Source organism: Balaenoptera acutorostrata, chromosome 4, assembly GCF_949987535.1.
Source record: "Balaenoptera acutorostrata chromosome 4, mBalAcu1.1, whole genome shotgun sequence".
NCBI classification, from domain to species: Eukaryota; Metazoa; Chordata; class Mammalia; order Artiodactyla; family Balaenopteridae; genus Balaenoptera; species Balaenoptera acutorostrata.
Window position 1 is genome coordinate 84,692,474 of NC_080067.1, and position 17,804 is coordinate 84,710,277.

The 17,804-nt window shown below is 42.5% G+C and overlaps 1 long non-coding RNA gene across 1 annotated transcript in view; it reads left to right on the forward strand.

Annotated features, from left to right (window-relative positions):
- Nucleotides 1-12,949, forward strand: part of LOC130708151 (uncharacterized) — a 41,434-nt gene extending 28,485 nt beyond the window's left edge. Inside the window, exons 2-3 of the long non-coding RNA XR_009008235.1 lie at nt 6,835-6,885; nt 11,779-12,949. This is a non-coding gene — a long non-coding RNA (uncharacterized LOC130708151). The remainder of the gene's footprint in view (nt 1-6,834; nt 6,886-11,778) is intronic.
- The last annotated feature ends 4,855 nt before the right edge of the window (nt 12,950-17,804 follow it).

Below are 17,804 nucleotides of genomic sequence, written 5' to 3' on the forward strand. Positions count from 1 at the left end.
CTCAGTATCTCTTTGTGTGTATCTCCTTCTGTAATTCTCATTTCCTCTGAATATGTGTTTCTGCCTATGCTTCTTTCTTGTTTTTTCTCTATCATTCTAGGCCCACTAGTAAATGTTAATGAAAAATAAATGGAGATGAAACTACCGCAGACTGAGCTCTGAAAGGTTTTAAGATCTGGCAAAAACTAACACTTTGAACAGAATTTAAAATATGCTATACAGCAAAAGTGGCTAATCCTGCCAGCACTTACAGTTCAGTCATGTCTTCTGTGTATGTTCTCCTGTCTCTGTCTCTAGGCCTGCTGCCCTTGCCATCCTATAATTCTCTGTTGTCCATTTGCTGTTGCCAAGCTGCTGCCCACCTCCCCCAAACCATTGACCTCCAGGGGTCATCTCCCTCCCTGACCAGCCCAACAAGGTGTTTCAGGTCCGGAATAGTTGTACCTCTAGTGACACAGTTTTTCGTTTCTTAAGTAAGGCCCAGCCCAGAACACACTGGAACTCTTGGGATTTGGGGTCGAGGGCTCCAGGTGAGAAACTGGTGAGGAGCTCAGCCTTGCGCTCTACCTGAAACCTCTTGTCCTCCAATATCAGGTGCTCCAGCTGGACCTGGTCTACTCTGCCAGAGTATCTTCGCTCATGGTGACTTTCTCTCGGGGATCTTCCTCATTGTCTTTCTTTTTCTCCAGACTGACACCAGGGGACCTCTGGCTTATCACACAGTCTGTATATATCTGACCCCTTTGGGAGACAAAGTTTACATTCTTTTTCTGGCGTTTTGGGCACTGAGGACTCAAGAAATGCAACTGAGTATGTGTTTTAAGTTTCCAGAATATCCCATGACAGTCAAGAAGCACCCCTAGCATCTTCCAAAAGGATGCTTTGCCTGGACCCCACAGAGGCCAAGTGAGTGCCCTGAGCATGGACTTTATACAGATGGCTCTGGGCAATGCCGCTCAGCAGGCACTGTCTCAGTTCCAGCCCCAGGTACTGCGGCTACTGTGGTGGTGGTGGTGAAGTGTCCTCCTCGTTTCTACGTTTCGTGCTTGCACCCTCATTAGGATGAGTCTCCCAGGACCCATCCTATGTCCAGATTTATCCTGTTCTATCCAGGTTCTCATTATTTTTCAGACCCTAATTATGTGTATCCCTGAGAGGCAGATTCTAACATGAGATCAGGTAGGACATGAGACTCTTTAATCTTAGCACTTTAACTTTCTTTCAGCCTCCTGTAGCCAAGGAAGGTAGTGGTGGTATGATCTGATCACCCCTCTTCCTGCCCTGCTCAACACTTGGTAACCATTATCATTTCCTAGTTTCAGAACCTGTTTGGACCAAGTTGAAGACCAAAGTAGGGAGTAGGGGGGCAGACAGGCAATACAATCCAACATTTAAAGGCACTGACGACTTGCTTGCCCTTGCTGGGCCCTGACCACACAGAGAGGCTGAACAAGACATAGGCCCTGTCCTCAGGGAGCGAATGCTTCAATTGGACTGACCCACTATGTCTCTGAACAGGAATAAAAATGAAACTGCTGCAGAAAAACCCAGTGCTACAAAGTGCTAACATCATCAGGCAGGTTGCCTCTGCAGTGCAATCCATAATCTCTGTGACTTGCAGAACCAAAAGAGTTGTTATATGACTTTCTAAATTAAGCTTTTGCATTACTTTGGAAACTTACAAAGCATTCCTTCCCACAGACACTGTTCCCAAATTAAACACTTTGTGCTTGTGCAGCTGTTCAAATGTTAGTGAATTGAAGATGGAAAGGTTCTTAGGAAGGGAAGAGAGGTGGGTGCCTAGAAAGGAGAGGGGAGCCCTGCGGGGGAGGTTTTTTTTGTTTGTTTGTTTTTGCAGGGGGTGGGATTGAAGAGCTGGGGGTCAGATATCAGGGATTATAGAACGGTGGAAGAAGATTATAATCAAGTTAGTCAGCGCATAAAATGTTTTTTAAATGATTAGGTCTAGAAAAGGGTAGGTTAAGGGGGTGCATTATGATCAAGTATTCAAGTATTTAAAAGCATGCTTTTAAGTGGAAAACTTGGTGAGTGCCTGTTCTCCACCTCTAATCAGTATGAACCAGAGGAAACAAACTGCCAAGGTGGTATCTTAAGGTCATTGTAAGGCCCACTTTTGAAGATTTGACAACAGTTAAACACTAGAATGGGTCACAGAGTTTGGCTGGGCACCCTCCTCCAGAGGCCTTTATTGAAAGAAGCAGCCTTTGTGTTCTGCAGGGCTGCAGGTGACACCCGGCGTAGACACGGGCATGACCTGGAGAACTTGGCTCCCCAGATTCTCTTCTAGATTGGGAGAAAAGAACTCATGTAACGTTAGAGGCCTTTAGCAGCAGCTGGAAAGAAATAGACAGATAAAAGTCCCACGATTCCCACTGGCCCACCTTTCACCAACACGCCAGGGCCCCTTCTATCAAGCCACCCCTGTGTTATTAGTTTCAAAACTTGTGCCTAAATCTTTGCCTGCAAAGACGTGAGCCATCTTGGCAAATGGTTATTCAGAGAGTCCTTGCTCACAGAACTTCTGTCTGCAATATTTGGACTGGCTACAAGGCCTCTCACTTTTGCACATAAGCCGACCTCACCTTATCTCTGGGTCTCTTCCAGAGAGGCAGAAGTTATTTCGTGGTGATGTAAGAGGAAACACAGATTCCTCTTGGAAACCATTTTTATAGGGGTTGGCTGCATGGTAAGGGATGGAAAACAGGGGTTGGAGCAGAGTAGAGTGAGGAGGCGAATAAATCCACGATTAGCCAGATAGTGTTGTCCATGTGGCTGAAGGAGTAGGAAGCCCAGCCTGCAGCAGACGGGGCCCCAGGAGCACAGACGCAGAGGGCGCTGGCTGCCCGGCTCCTCCTGCGGTTCCAGCGCAGAGCCCTGAGGAGGCTGTCCTCTGGTCTTGGCTGTGTCCCGGATTAGCTGTCTGTCTGTCCCTGGGCCACCTATCCACTCTGGGTCTCATTTCATTATCTGCAAGAGGAAAATACTTGTGCAAACGTCCCTTAGGTTCCCATAAACTCTATGTTCTCTCATTCTGTATGGCCTTGTGTTTTGGTTTTAAATATTAACGATACCTTTTACCTGTACGGTGCTTTATGATTTATAAAGCACTTCCACATGCTTGCCTCATTTGATCCTCACAACCATGCTATGAGATGGGTAGGACAGAAATTATTCTCCCTATTTTAGAGATTAAGAAACTGAGGCTCAAGGAGGTTAGACAATGTGTTATTACACAGACAGAAAGTGGAAAGCCAGGACTCCAGCCCAGGTCTGCTAACTTGAGCTCAGTTCTTCATCTTTTGTGGGGGAGGGTCTAGTGTGCTTTTGAAATAGGATAATTATGGATCATCTATCTAGAAAAATGAACTTGGGATTCTTAGATGCTTAAGCTCAACATGGACCCCAGGTAAAATCCCCTTACTCTCGACCACCCTATGAACTCTTACAAATGTGTGAATGCCTTGTTTCTCTGACCAGATTGCAAACTCCTTGGAGGTTCAGGCCATGTGTTTTCTCCTCCCTCCTATACCCCTCCAGCAAGTGTCACAGAGCCAAGCACCTAGCAGGGGCTGTTGCATTGCCAGGAGAGGGAAAACAAAGAAAGAATGTGAAATACATAAATGGGACAGATGTATGTTTCCACATTTGACCACTTGTCCCAAAAGAACTATTATCCTTGTACTAGTTCTGCCCTAGACAGTAATCTGATTGCCAGACTATTCCCCAAGTCCTAGAATACAGCACAATTTCCCCTGATGGCAACAGCAATATCCTTCTCCTCGGCATGATTTTCCAGGCACAAGATGGGCTCATAGGTACAAAGAGACATGGCCTCAGTGATCTCATGCCTCAGGAGCCTGATGTAAGTAAAGAAGACCTACTGGCTGCCTTAGCTGAGGAGTAGAGGTGAATTACTTTGGGGGGGTCTGCTCTGAGCTAAAGCTGAGAGGGAAAGGAGTGCTCAGGCAGGAGGAGCCAGAGCATCTGAGGAAAGCTGCCAAGGACATCTGGGTGACTGGAAGGAGAGAGTGCCTTCTGCCAGCAGGAGGGATGGGCGGGTCTAGGGAATGAACCAATAGGGCTGAGCCCAAGGCTTGTGTGGGTTCTGTGACCACTTGTGCACACTTGGCACCTAACCTCAGTGCAGTCTTGCTTCATGTCCCTAGACCCCTACCCTCATCAATGACTGTGACTTCAGTCCTTTTGTCAGGACCACAAGGGGGGAACACTCAGGGATAATCCAGAGGTGAAGACAATCGACTTGATAAACAGGGATGGCCCCAACTTAAGACCTTTGCCCCATTATTACCCTGACATCTCTTCATTATCCTATATCCCAAGTGCTTACTTTCCCAGATTTGGTGGAGAAGAAGGATTCCAAGACTGTTGCAAGCAGGGCCACTCCCAATAAATAAGACCATCCCATACCCTAGGGGCTCACAGAGTTGAGCTCCACTGGCCAGAAGAATCTTAATTCCAGCTGAAGGAGGTCTCTGTCTCTCCCCTGGTAGCTACCAATGACTCCACTATGAGAAGACTCCTAAGGTGATAGAATATTAGAGATAATATGCACGCTAGAGATTACATGTTCATCCAACACCCTCATTGACAGATGAGCGAACTTAAGAGTATGGTAGTGATATAAGTGTCCAAGGCCACCCAGGAAGTTAGTGAAACAACCTGGACTGGAACCCGGAAGTCTTGACCCAATACCATGCCTTGCTAGCTCTTCTCCTATCTTACCTGACCCTGGCCCTTTTAGACGCCAGAAGTCTCCAGCCAGGGGCAACTCTGAACAACCAAACAAGGAAGATCTGAATTTGCAAAACTTCTTTGCAGAAGCAGCTGCTCTTTAGGAGACCCTTGATGTTACAGCCAGGACTGGGAACTCTGTCTCTGCCTCCCTGCATCCCCCCAAATTGCTATTCTAAAAGCCTTTCTGGTTACCAAGCCTGCACCCTCTGGCCAAACACAGCACCTGATCTCATCCACTAATCAGACAGTCCAGGTGCCTCCTAGAGGTGGGTGTGACACCTTGTCAGGTGCAAGGTGGAAGTGAAGAGCCTTGCACAGACACTTCATAAATGTTCTGCAAGTGAATAACTAAGGTTCCAACGCTTCTGCACTCCCTTTAGCCCACCACTTCTGAAAGCATCCAGCAAACTTGTATTCAATCTGCGGATCAATCAAGTCAAACAAACAGATCTTTATTCAGCTGTAATCGGGAAGGCAATCTACCAGGTGCTGAGCTCTATACAAAAAGTGGTCTGAGTCCTTGCCTTCAAAGGACTCACAGGCCAACTCGGGGAGACCAGGTGAAATTATATTTGGATTATATTATAAAGCAGCAATACAAGAAGTGCCATGAAGCAACAAATGACCATTTGCAACACTGTTGGAATAGATAATTTGCGTATTGGTGCACAAAAGAGCACCATGAACTGCACAGGCCAGGGAAGTCTGGGGAAAAGGAAAAATCTGATCAGGACTTTAAAGGATGGGAAGTGGAGAGAAGGGACGAGCATTTCAGAAATTGGCAACTGTAAGAAAAGGTACAAAAATAGAAAAATACAAGTGTATTGAGGGTAGTGAGTAATAATAATCACAATAGTAGATGATGCTTATCATGTATCAGACATTGTTCTCAGCAACTAACATTTATTAATTCTCTTGATTCTCATGCAATTTAAACTATTTCTATTATTAAGCCACTTTTACAGTTGAGGAAACTGAAGTGTAGAGAGGTTTAAGTAACTCACCTGAGGATACAAACTATAAGTGACTGAGCTGGGATTTGAGCCCAAAGGCTATACATCCAGCCACCGCTTTATACAGCTTCTCTCATTGTGGCTGAAGGAATTGATTTGTTGAAAAGGTGTGTTGGGGGAAAATCACAGAGGATCTTGATTTTTGTGGGCAGCAGGGAACCATTAAAGCTTTCTGAATAGGGAAGTGGATCTGGATTTAGGTTTTTATTTTTTATTTTTTTAAAATTTTTATTGGAATATAGTTGCTTTACAATATTGTGTTAGTTTCTACTGTACAGCAAAGTGAATCCGCAATACATATACATGCTGGATTTAGGTTTTTAAATTGAGATACACACAGGAAGAAAATCCTAAGGACACATTCATATAGGAAAAAGCACAGAGAAATATATTAGCACATACATGCAGATGTTCTTCCTTTTCATAGAGTGCCTTGTCCAGAGTTACTTCTGGTGGCATCTCAGATCTTAAACTACCAGATAATCAAATCCTTGGTCAGTGGCACCGAGGGAACAACCAAAAGGTAAGCGGCCCTCAAATCTACCCAGGCACGTGCTCAAAAGCTAGGGACAGAGATAGGCTTGGAGGGTGGTGTATATACGGAAACAGGAGACATCAGGAGAGAGTGGGAAAGAGTGGAGGGATGGAAGGTATCAGAGAACAAGTGAGAGGTCAGCACAATGAGTTGGGACCTCAGGTATGTAATTCAGCAATACCTTAACCATGATTGGATTGAAGCTTCTGGAAGAAAAAAATATATTGCCAGCTGTCTCCTTGAATATTTTATAATAGCAGATAATTTTTTAGTCTCTTCCCTCAATTTACAGGCTGAAATGGAAAATTCTTTTCATGCACAGAATGCTTTTATTTTTCTCTCTCTCTCTTTCTTTTTAAGACTCAATTTTGCTAATACATTCCATCAAGGACTATACAGCTGAACTTGTTCTCATGACCATCCACTATAATGAACGTGGGACAGATGAAGTAATAAGACCTCTGAAAGGGAGGTAACTGAAATGAGAACATCTTTTTTTTTTTTTTTCAGGAACTGTATGCACAAAGGAGCCTGCTTAATCCAATGAAGTAAAAACATTAGGTAATTTGAATCCTGAGCAGAGATTAGATAATGGTCTTGGATGGGACCTTGGGAACAGTCATGGGAGATGAGGCATCATCCTGTTGAGATGGTCTTTGGGGAATATCTGGTTTGTGTGAGTGTTGTTTTGCTCCTGAGTCACAAAGCATGGGTTGTAGGGCTGGCCTTGGTCTGGGCTCCAGGCAAAGTTATGTACTTACCCTTGTAAACTGTGGTATTCAGTATAAGCATTGCTGCGATTTATGTCCACGCCTTTATGACCCCACTTTTGGAAATGGACTCCAAATCTGAGTTCCAGGCAGCTGTTTTATGTCCACCCACAGCAAAGCAACAGATAGATGATGTAGGGGCGGCGTGAGGAATGGTTTGTGAATGCCCAAATCATATATTTTTGTTTGAAGAATGGGTTGATTCATATGTGTTTAAGTGAGGACAAAAAAATACTCTAATGTAAGAAAATCAAAAGTTGTGTAGACATACCCTCTTCAATCACATGGCATTGAGAAACTGTGGCTGTTGGTCTCTCCTGCCTTCGCTTTCTTCTCAGCTGCTACTATCTGAGAAGACTTAAGCCCATGCCTGATGTTGAGTCATTTCTGGCTGAGGCTATGCATAAGGAGTTTGGAAATGTCACATTCCCAGACCCACATTCTAGGAACCAAGTCACTACTTTTGGGCTCCTACGTTGACCTAAATTCTTCCCTTTCAGCCAGATCTGCGATATCTGGCACCAAGAACAAACCTGGGTACCCTTGTGGCCCCAGGACCACAGTTCTCTCTATGTTGGCCTTTCTCTGTATGTTGGCCCAAGTCCCAGAGGTGAACTGTTATCCTGGTTTCCCCTCATAAGTTCTGACTTATTGTTCTGCCTGGATTTCTGCTTCTTCCTCTAGCAGTAGGTACTCTACCCAACTTTCATCCACCCTTGTCCCTTCTTTCCACCATGAGGTGATCTGTGATGCCAGCTCATGGAATGACTGTGCCATAGGAAGGCACATTTGCCTTATTGGACCCTCATATTGATTCCTGTTCACTTAAGTCAGTGTCTCTCAATAGGAGTGTTACCACCCCCTAGGAGATATATTGGAAACTCCAGGGGACATTTTTGATTGTCACAATTATTAGGAGGGGCACTAGTGACATTTATGGAGAGGAACCAAGGATGCTGGCTATTTGATCATGTGCAGCACAGGCACTACACCAACAAGTGTCGTGTGTCCTGTGCAACCTTCAAAAGTCACACTGGACATTTGTGTGGAAAAACCTGTTTATAATTATCTGGCTGTGAAACTCAATCCCATCTTACTTGGAAATACAAGTTACTTCTGCATATTTTAATATACACTGACTTTTCTGCAAACACCTCCTAGGCATTTTTAAAGGAAGAGAGGATTACACTGTATTTGTTCAGAACTTTACCAACAGTAGTCACAATTTCAGAAAAGCACTTCGCTGCCAGCAATTTGCTCTTGTTATTTGAGTTGTCCGCACACGTGTCTCTGTCTCCATTTGTCTCTGTCACGTTCACTCGGATCTCAAAGCAACTGCTTCATTCTACCTGCTAGTTAGTCATCCCTAAATATTAATACACTCCAGTACATATTATTTAATTATAAATTATTCCTCTTCTACCAGTAATTTTTCTTTATCTTTATAGTTAAGACATTGTATTGACTTTTAGAAATGTGTATAGGAGGTTTACAACTTGTGAATTTCTTTTCAGAATAATAAATGGGACCTAACAAAACATTCACTTAAAAATAGGTCATTGGGGCTTCCCTGGTGGTGCAGTGGTTGAGAATCTGCCTGCTAATGCAGGGGACACGGGTTCGAGCCCTGGTCTGGGAAGATCCCACATGCCACGGAGCAGCTGGGCCCGTGAGCCACAATTGCTGAGCCTGCGCGTCTGGAGCCTGTGCCCCGCGACGGGAGGGGCCGCGATAGAGAAAGGCCCGCGCACCGCGATGAAGAGCGGTCCTCGCACCGCGATGAAGAGTGGCCCCCGCTTGCCGCAACTGGAGAAAGCCCTCGCACGAACCGAAGACCCAACAAAGCCATAAATAAATAAATAAATAAATAAAATCAAGTAAAACTTTAAAAAAAAAAAATAGGTCATTGGATCTGATGGGGTTGAGAATCCTTGACCTAAGTGGATACTGTGATACTGTCCATGGAAGGCAGAAAAGGACTGAAGAGGAGGTCGGTGCATTCCTGGAAGAAGGCTGTAGCTGCCTACCAGGAGGTCTCATGGGTAGCATCCCCTTGAGGAACTAACCACCTTCCAAATTCCAGTGTTTACTCTCATCAGGTTTTCAGAAGTTTTCAGAATCCAGGGTCACTTGAATCACTCAAATCCATGAGGTTACTCATAGCCATAGTACAAGTTTACAGTGGGAGACATTTCTTCCCAGGGACTGAAAAGCTTATGTCCACTGCCCAGGGCAGCCAGTCCCAGGATCAGAATGAACACAGGATACTGAAGAGAGATCAGAAGAGGCACTCCTGTCCCATAGCAACCACAAAAGGCAGGGTCTCTCCTTGGCATAGGGCTTGGTTGTGCACTGCCGAGTTAAGATGCCTTGGGTTTTTATTTCCTGTAGTCCAAGGTGACCATTTCCCCTCTGCCCACACCCTCACCCACCTTCATATAGTCTTCCCCCAGGCATTGTACAATTCATTTGATTAAATACCTTCTACGAAATGACATTCACATTCTGGACCTGCCTTCCTCTGATTACATCTGGATTGCCTCCCTTGATTGGAGTTTCCTGAGAGCCACACATTTCAGACAGTCTCTTGCTTTACTCCCACAGGTGACTAACCACATCCATTGTGAACTTTACTAGTTCAACTCAGAAGGTGACCTTATGTCCCTGATCTCCAAATTCATGGAGAGGGAGACCTCCCACTGTTGCTTCCATATTCTGACAAAACTGATGTCAGAAATGAGGACTGAGACTGTCTCAGCCTCCTTTCCTGCTCTGCACCAGTCCTATAGCTGGGACAGTTCTCCTGATTCTTAGCTCCATTTGATAGAGAATATTCCTGCCTCACTCCAGCTCCCCACTGACTCCCCTCCACCTCCCCCCAGGTGACAAAGTTTCAGCACAGATCAAGCTGGAGACCACCTGAATTATGGCAATAACTGATTATGGTTCAGAAGAGATAACACGGGCATCAGGATATTTGGTTTTGGGGGGTTTTGTTTGTTATTTATTGTTTTTGAAGGTACAGTGACTCCAGTCATATAGACTGGTCAGAGATGGAATGATGAGCCGATTAACTGAACAGTCTAGGTAATTAAGAGATAGTATATATAACATAGATGAACAATGATTTTTGAAGAATTATTAATGAAATACAGTTAATTCAAAATGTATATTAACTCTAACTGAGTTGTTTTTTCATGGTTCAGAAGGGAAAAGTTCAGGAAAGTATGCTTGCGCCCCACCCACCCCTCATGATTATATTACAGACTGAAATAATTGTTTCCTCACACTTTTCATCTCAATCACCCCAAATCCTCTCAGTCTTATCACTGTTCTCCGTGCTCTTTGACTTCCCAGAATTGAAACATTCAGTATTATTTCTGCATCAGTAAGAATCAGTCACTGTAACCTCCTTGTAGCTTCAGCTCATTTTTGCATTATTTTCATTAACTTTTTTGATTGAGTGTGAAGAAGCTTCCCTCACCAAATCAAGAATTTATGTTAGTGTATATCTGTAAGGCTTTAATTTAATGCCGGCCATTCTTCTTCATTAAAAGAAGATACAGTAAATATAGCACAAGTCCATCGCTTTCTCCAAGAACTTTTAAATATTGAATGAACACTAAACTGAAATTTAAGTGTAAGAAATATTTTAAATTGTACATCATTTATTCATTCATTTAATTATGCATTACATGAAACATTTGTTAAACATCCATCTTGTGGCAGACACTGTATTAGGCGCTGGAGATACTAAGATAGTAAGTCATGGTCCCAGTTCTCAAGGAGCTCATAGTTTAAAAGAAGAGAGACAGGTAAATAAAAATACAAGTTCAACTCAGTGAAATGGGTACTACATGGAGGTTTGCTGATGCTCAGTCGTGGCACAAAGGAACTAAATGATCAACTCTACTTAAAACAGAGGGCTACAGGGACTTCCCTGGTGGTCCAGTGGTTAAGACTCTGCACTTCCACTGCAGGGGCGCAGGCCTGATCCCTGGTCGGGGATGGGGGTGGGGGGAGCTAAGACCTCACATGCCCCGCGGCGAGGCCAAACTAAGATTAAAAAAAAAAAAAAAAAAAGGCTACAAAAGGTTCACAGAGGAAGATGTTTATAACAAGTTTTGAAGAAGAGGTAGAAATTTTTCCACTAGATACAGCAAAGAAGGACATTTCAGAAAGATGGAAGAGTGTGTGCTAATGTAAAGAGGCAAGTAACAGTAATTGTAACTTGTTCCCAATAACTGGGAATTAGAAGCAGTTTGATGGGACTAATGCCTAAGACAAGACCTTATAGGAGATAGGGCTGGAAGGGCTAGATCCTAAATGGTATTGAATACCTTGATAAAAGGTTTGGATTTCATTCAGTTAGCAGTCAGCTGTAATTGGGTGCTAAACGGGGAAGTGACATGATCAGGTCTGTGGGAAGAAGACCACGATAGATTCCGTGTGGATGGATATATGGTAAGATCAGAGGTAAGGAGTGTAGCTGAAATAGTTGGCTGACTACTGAATATTCATGATGCAGGGAAGCATTTGCTCCACGAGTGTCAACATTTCCTAGATCTTTCCAGGTGGAACCATGTGGCTAGCTCTGGCTAAAGGAATGTGAGTAAAAGTGTATAGGGCATTCTGAGCCAAGGTGGTTAAGTGAATCTACCTCATACTGTCTTCCCTTCCACAGCAGCCCTGGAGGTCTCATGGTGAAGACGGTCGTGTCACAAGATGGGAGGAACCTGGATCCCTGAGTCAGAGAAGAGGTGCCCAGGAGAACCACCCAACCAAGAACACCTACACTGAACTTTGCATGAGTAAAAAAATAATTTGTGTGTGTGTTAAGCGTCAGTGATCCAAATATTGTTAACACTGTTAGATTACCTTAATCTAATTAATCTGACTAATGCAGAAGGAATATTAGGAGATGTTTGCAATATTTGAGATAAGATAAAGACTGTCCATATTATATGCTGAAGTATAGGAGCCGTTGGAGAAGACAAGTGGAAGATGGAAGAAAGAGGGATAATAATTTATGGATAATATTGAGAAGGCAGGAGGAGATAGGATCCAGAGCATAAGAAGCATTAGCTCCTTCAACAGGAGGCGGGAAAGAGGGATGCCTATTTAAAACAGAAGGGAAGACACATCTATAGGTGAGCAGTAAGAAGCCACCTAGTTTTCTCTAAGACATAGGAGGTAAAGACATCTGCTGCGAGAGTGAAAGGATAGCAATAAAGGTCCAAGACAAATATTAATAGTAATTTCTGTGAAGAACAGGAGAGAGCTGGGCAGAGATATTTAACAAGTGAAAGGCCACCAGCCCACATGGTTGGAGGAATTTTCTCCAGCCCAGCTCATCATTCTGGGTGTAGGGGGCAGATAGGTGGATTTTAGGATTGATCCAAGGTTAAAGGATTGCAGAGTAGATGCATTGCAAGAACAAAGGAATGGTGGAATTGGCTCAGTAAGTTAGGATAGGCCCAGCTGCTGTAACCAGGGACCCAACAGTAATTCAGTGGCTCAAACAAGATAGAATTTTCCAATTCCAGGTACAATGGAGTATTCCACATATTCCACAATGGATGCAGCTAAAACAAAACAAAACAAAACAAAACAAAAAACCTGGACATAATATATAGAGCAGATTTTTGAGGACTCTGAAAATTAAATAGTAGTTGGTGATTGGGGAAGAGGACTAGAATTTGAAGTACTATCAAACTGATAGTGAGTTTGTCATTGTTTTGCTCCAATAAGCAGCATAAAACCTAAATGTGGGTATCTGCACAGAGGGAGCTCCAGGAGAAACCCTCTAGCTCTGGCTCAAAGAACAGAGAAGAGTCTCCTAATGCTCTGAGAGAGTGGGGGAAACCCGCCTTTTTTCTTTTCTCCATTCTCTCACACGCCAGCCCCTAAGAAATCCCATGGTGGCAGTGGCAGTGGCAGCATCTGTAGTGACGGTTGGACCTGCAGGATTCTAAAATGCTGAGGGAGGGGAACCTTCGTCTCTGATCAGAGGAGCTGTGATCACCTGTGTGGGACAGACCCCTGTTGCTTTTTGTTTTCTCTCTGTCCTCCTGCTGGTTGATCCTGGACATCAGTGTAATTGCAAAAATTGTGCAACAGAGTCAATAAAAAGCTCCAACTTTCTGGTTGGAGAATTCCAGGTAACCAGAAAGTACTGAAGAGATTGCCACAGGGAGGAGATTGGGAAAGGAACCCTATAAAGTTGCTTATGAATTCTTGGGCTCACTTCCAAGTGCATATGCCCATGCCCATGCTGACTCCAAACAGCATACAAGTTTAAGAACTGAACTTAAACTTGTTCAGTTAAACTTGTTCTAATAAGAACTTGGAATTCTTATTAGATACTATGGAGGACAGAAGGAAGTGGAACAACATTCCTAAAGTGAAGAAAGAAATAACACTGTCAAGCCAGAATTCTATATCCAGCAAAAATACTTTCAGGAAGGAAGGTGAAATAAAGACATTCTCAATGAAGGAAAACTAAGAGCCAGCAGACCTGCCCAAAAATAATTGCTAGAGGAAGTCCTTCAGACTGAAGCAAAATGATACCAGAGGAAGGAAACTTGGGATATCAGAAATGAAGAGAGAGCAACAAAAATAACACATACATAGGTAAATATAAGAGTATTCTTCTCCTCTTGAATTATTTAAAATACTTTTCTAAAGCAAAAATTAGAAAATATCTAGAACTGAACAAAAATGGAAAATACAACACATCAAAATTTGTGGATGCAATTAAAGCATTGCTTAGAGAGAGATTTATAGCATTAAATGCTTATATTGGCAAAGAAGAAAGTTCTCAAATCAACAATCTAAACTTCCACCTTGAGAAACTTTTAAAAAGATGAGCTAAATCAACCCCAAACAGCAGAAGAATGGAAAAAATAAAGATATGGGCAAAAAATCAATGAAATTGAAAACAGAAAACCAATAGATAAATATCAATGAAACAAAAAACTCAATAAAACTTGATAAATCCAGCAGTAGGCAGGGATTGCCAATATCAGGAATGAAAGAGGAATATGACTACAGACCCTATAGACATTAAAAGAATATTGAGGGAATACTATGAAGAACAACTCTACACACAAAAATTCAACAACTTCAATTAAATTGACTAATTTCTTGAAAATTACAAACTATGAGATGTACTAAAGATTAAATAGATATTAAAGAGATTGAATTTATGGTTTAAAATCTTTCAAAAAAGGAAGCCCTAAACCCAGATGGTTCCACTGGTGAATTTGCCAAATGTTTAAAGAATAAATAACATTATTTCTACAGTTTCTTCCAGAAAATATAAGATGAGGGAACAGTTCCCAACTTACTTTATGAGGGCAGCTTTATCCCAATACCAAAACCAGACAAAGATAGTACTAGGAAAGAAAACTGGAGACTAATATACCTTATAAACAGAAACACAAAGATTCCAGCAAGATATTAGCAATTGAATCCAGTAATATATAAAAAGAATAATACACCACAATCAAGGAAGTTTATCCTGGCAATGCAATGTTAGTTCAATATTTCAAAATTATTCAGTATAATCCACCATACTAATATCAAAACACAGCATTAAGAAAATGAATAGGTGAACCACAGATAGAAAGAAAATATTTGCAAAACGAAATATGTATCTGATAAAGGACTTGTATTCAGAATATATAAATAACTCTCAAGATTCGACAAAAACAAATTGGACAAAAGATTTGAGCAAACATTTTACCAAAGAAGCTATATAGTTGGCCCACAAGCCCATGAAAAGATGCCCCAAATTGTAGTCATTAGAAAAATGCAGATTAAAACTACAGTTTACCCAGTAAGACAGCTGAAATTAAAAAGACTGACAATATGAAGCCTTGGTGAATATGGAGAAACTGGAATCCTCATACATTATAAGCAGGCATGCAAAGTGGTACAACCACTTGGAAAATCAGTTTGGCAGTTTTTTTAAAAGTTAAACATATACGTACCACATAGTCCAGCGATTTCATTCCTAGATATTTACCTAAGAAAAATAAAAATATGTCCTCATAAGACTTGTATTTGAATATAGCATAAACATTCATAATAACCACAAATGGTAATAATACAAATATTCATCATCTAGTGAACAGGTAATCAAAATATAGCATATCTATGCAATAGAATATTACTCAGCAATTAAGAGGAATGAACTACTGATACACATAACAGCATGGATGAATCTCAAAAGCATCATGCTAAATGAAAGAACCTAGTCACAAAAGTCATAACGTACTATATGATTCCATTTGTATGAAATTCTAGAGAAGGCAAAACTATAATGACCTGAAGCACATCAGTGGTTCCCTGGCGGAAAGGATGTACTGCAAAAGGGCAGAAGGGAGCTTTTGGTGAGTGAAAGAAGTGTGCTGAAACTGGATTGTGGGGGGCTGGCTGCATGACTCTGTACATGTATGCATGCAATTTACCAAAATTCATCAAACTATACATCTAAAATGTAGGTGAATTTTATTACATGTAAATTATGCCACAATACAGATGTAAAAATAAAAATGAAGGTTAAGTAAAGATGTTTCCAGACAAACAAAACATGAGAGAATTCAATGCCAGCAGCTGTAAACCAAAAGAAACACCACGAAGTTCTTCAGGCTAAAGGAAAATGATATCAGATGTTAGCATCGAAGAGCACTGGAAAGGGTAAATGTGTGGTTAAATGTACAAGAATGTTGACTGTTTACATCAAAACAATAATAACCCCATATGTAGAACTAAAATACAATACAATGGTAATAATAGCTCAAACTGTGGGAGGGTGATAAATGCAGTTTAACTGTTGCAAAGTTTCTTGCCTTATTTAGGAAGTGGTAAAATCAAAAGTACTTACTTAAGGTAGACGGTAATACATCAAGAAGGCATATTGTAATCTCTAGGGTAACCACTAAAAGAACTATTGTAGGAATGTGTAACTAAAACATGAAGAAGAAAAATGGAATAATAAAAAATGTTTTCATAATCCAAAAGAAGGCAAGACAGTTGGACCCCCAGGAACCCGTTGAGATACCGGGCCTGATTCTCTGCCCACCTAGGCCCCTGCCAGCTGCGTGGGTCCTGTGGGAGTGGGAGGGAGGGAAAGGGGAGCAGAAGTAAAGGCCGGACCTCCAGGACGGCACCCCTGAGTGGTGGCTGGGGAAGGGAAGGAGTTCCTACACCCAGTGGGACCCACCCACAGTTAGGGGTCCAGCGGGGATGGGGTAGACCCTGGAGGAGACGGTGGGGGGAGCGTGAAGGAACAGAAGGGAACGAGGTGAGTGCTTTCCCTGTCCACTTAGGCGCTGGGAAGCCTGTTGGGCTCCCAGGCCTAATCCTCTGCCCTCGGAGCCTCCCTCCTGCCGTGCAGAGCCCAAGCCCCACCCCTACACCCCCACCCAGGGCCCCACCTCTACACTCGGAGACCCCCTCCCACGAGCTGGGCCTAAACCCCATCCACACACCCTCACTCAGGGCCCTACATCCAGACTCTGGAACCCCACACTCCAGAGGGCCTTCTTTCCATGTACTGCATCTCCCCTTCCATGCATGTCCTAAGCAGAGGCCCCGTGCCACACTCAAACTTCACCCGCCACCGCCTAGGTCCTACCCCACCCTAAACCCTGCCGCTGCCTAAGTTCCACCCCCCACCTAAACTCTGCCTCCACACCCAAGGCTTTTTTTTTTTTTTCCTTTTTTAGATTGGGGTTCTGTTTTACCTTGTTGATTCTTTTATATTTTTATTTTTCCTAATAAATCTTTTACTTTTCTGATTTTATTTTATTCTTTATACTTTGTTAGTGATCTCTCCTTTTGGCTTGTTGCCCCCCCGCCCCCACTTTTTTTTTCTTTTTTCTGCTGTGGCTTTATTTTACCTAGTTGCAGTTGTTTCAATTATAGTTTTATTTTTCCTAATATATTCTTTATCTTTCTAATTTTATTTTATTTTTTATTCTTTGATATTGTACTGCTCCTTTTTTTCTTTCTTTCTTCCTTTTTTTTTAACCATGCCATGAAGCTTGCAGGATCTTGGTTCCCAGGCCGGAGGTCGGGCCCATGCTCCTGTGGTGGGAGCTCCAAGTCCAAACCGCTGGACTAACAGAGAACTTCAGCCCCCGCAGAATATCAATCAGAGTGAGGCCTCCTGGAGGTCCTCATCTCAGCACCAAATAGCCAAAACAATCTTGAGAAAGAAAAACGGAGCTGGAGGAATCAGGCTCCTGGACTTCAGACTATACTACAAAGCTACAGTAATCAAGACAGTATGGTACTGGCACAAAAACAGAAATATAGATCAATGGAACAGGATAGAAAGCCCAGAGATAAACCCACGCACATATGGTCACCTTATCTTTGATAAAGGAGGCAAGAATATACAATGGAGAAAAGACAGCCTCTTCAATAAGTGGTGCTGGGAAAACTGGACTGCTACATGTAAAAGAATGAAATTAGAACACTTCCTAACACCATACACAAAAATAAACTCAAAATGGATTAAAGACCTAAATATAAGGCCAGACACTATAAAACTCTTAGAGAAAAACATAGGCAGAACACTCTTTGACATAAATCACAGCAAGATCCTTTTTGACCCACCTCCTAGAAAAATGGAAATAAAACCAAAAATAAACAAATGGGACCTAATGAAACTTAAAAGTTTTTGCACAGCAAAGGAAA